At 51.8% G+C, this 2,293-nt stretch overlaps 1 pseudogene; it reads left to right on the top strand.

Moving 5' to 3' along the window:
* The first annotated feature begins 308 nt into the window (after nucleotides 1–308).
* On the top strand, nucleotides 309–868 carry LOC121836170 (annotated as a pseudogene).
* The last annotated feature ends 1,425 nt before the right edge of the window (nucleotides 869–2,293 follow it).

Raw genomic sequence — 2,293 nt, 5'->3', positions numbered from 1 at the left:
CCCCCTACCCTTCTCCTTCGTTTTACGCCCTAAATTTTACACGTGCAGAAATCAAGAGCGGGGTCAGGACATCCGGACCCCCCCTCTAAATCCGCCCCTGTACCGGTAGGCTAGCAAGATTGTAGCTCGTCTGTCCAGTCCTTGCCTGCGATTCTGCTTGTCAAGACTAGCTTGTTGAGCGTTCTCATAAATCTCTCTACCTCACCATTTGCCTCGGGCCAAAGTGGCGTGACACGGTGGTGTTTGAATCCGAATTCTTCAGCGAATCTTGAGAAGTCTGCGCTGTGAAATGGAGGACCACCGTAGGAATGCCGAACTGGGCGAAAATGGTACGTAGTTTGCTGATGACAACTGGTGCGGCAAGTGTTCGCAGAATGTTTACTACTGGGTATTTTGAGTGGTCGTCGATGAGGAACATTGTATACTTGCCATCAGGAAATGGTCCAGCGAAGTCTAAAGACAACTCAGCCCAAGGACACTCCAGTAGTTTGGACGCAGGCAGTGGATCGCGGTGGTGTTCAGGTGTTGCCGCCTAGCAGGCGATGCAGCTCTTCACAATACTGTCCACGAGCTTGTCTACCCCAGGGAACCAGACTTTGCTTCGCAGCAGTTGTTTTGTTTTGACGATTCCTTGGTGCCCCTTGTGTGCAAGGTGGACAGTCTTATGCCGTAGGTTGGTAGGTATCACGATCCGCGTCCCTCGCAGGATCAGTCCTTCTCTGGACACGCCCAGGCATTTTTGTCGACTTGCGGCAGTTGCAAGGCTTTGGTCACCTTGGTCAGCTGGGGGTCTGCCTTGGTTTCCTTTAAGACATTTTCCAAGGTCATTGCGCATGGTAAGCTGTGCTGTATCATGCAGGCCACGTAGTCTTCCGACATCTTTGCAAGGGTGCGAACCTGTCTTTCTTTTCAGGTGGGGTCTGTGGTGGATGTCGAGACAAGTAATCGCTGGGATTAGTTGACCCCTTGGTGTGTGCGACGTCGAAGCTGTATGGCTGAAGTCGAAGTGCCAGACGTTCGATCCTCGCTGACAGAGAAGAACGTGGGTTAGACAGGATGTTGACGAGCGGTTTCTGGTCGGTGAGCACTCGAAAGTTGGTGCCGAACAAGTAGATTTGGAAGTGCTCGACGCCCCAGACCACAGCCAACATCTCTCGTTCAATCTAAGAGTACCGCGTTTTCACAGCCGTCAAGGCTCGGCTTCCGTAGGCAACTACCTTAGTTGCCTACTACCTTAGTTGCGAGAATTGCACCGAGACCATGTGGTGCAGCAGCAACGATGAGATATGTGCTCTTCTCGGGGTCGAAATAGGCTAAAGTAGTAGAGTTCGAGAGCATGCCTTTGAGCTCGTCGAATGCTCTTTGTTCAACGCTGGTCCAAGTCCATGGAGTTCCTTTGATGGTCAGCTGGCGCAACGGTTGAGTCAGGTTTGCGTGATTGGGGAGGAAACGTCCGCAGTAGTTGAACATCCCTAGGAGACTCCGAACTTCATTGGCATTTGTTGGTGGGGCAGCGTTCTAGAGAGCCGACACCTTCATCGGATCTGGTTGTACTTCAGCACTCGAGAAGACGTGTCCAAAAAAAGTGAGCTGCTCTTGAAAGAAGCTACACTTCTTGAAATTTAGCGTGAGCCCACCCTTGCTGAGACGTTCCAACGTTGCCTCAAGGGCTTTGTCGTGGTCTTCCTTGGTCGTGCCGTAAACCAGGATATCATCACTGACGTAATGCACGTCGGGAATGCTGCCAAAGACTTGTCGTATGGTGTCTTGAAATACTTCTGCTGGTCGAGTTGATACCAAAATTCAGACGTTTGCACCTGAAGAGTCCGGCGTGTGTCGAGAAAGTTGTGATTGGCAGGGAGTCTTCGTGCAACTCAAGCTGGTGGTCCTTGAGGTCGAATTTGGAGAACACCGTTGCTCCATTGAGTGCTGTGAGGATGTCGTCAACTGTTGTCGTGACGTGCCGCTCACGGCAGATCGCCTTGTTGGCGCATCGCATGTCTACGCACATCCGCAAAGCTTCCTGGTCGTGTGGTTTGGGCACTAGAACAACCGGAGACACCCACGGTGTTGGCCCTTCGGTTTTCTCAATGATGTCGAGTGCTAGCAGTCTAGTCAGTTCTGCCTCTAGTGGTTTCCTCATAGCAAAAGGGATGCGACGGTGTGGTTGTGCAACTGGTGGCACACTGTCATTCAGATGCAGGCGTACCTGTTGGTCTCGAAGGCATCCAACTCCCTTAAAAAGCTGGGGGTACTGTTGCTGAATATTGTTTTCCGTCAGGGTGTCTTCGAC

The sequence above is a fragment of the Ixodes scapularis genome, unplaced genomic scaffold, assembly GCF_016920785.2.
Source record: "Ixodes scapularis isolate PalLabHiFi unplaced genomic scaffold, ASM1692078v2 PGA_scaffold1__304_contigs__length_218370807, whole genome shotgun sequence".
NCBI classification, from domain to species: Eukaryota; Metazoa; Arthropoda; class Arachnida; order Ixodida; family Ixodidae; genus Ixodes; species Ixodes scapularis.
The sequence above is the reverse complement of the archived record's forward strand: the minus strand, read 5'-3'. Positions and strand labels throughout refer to the sequence as shown.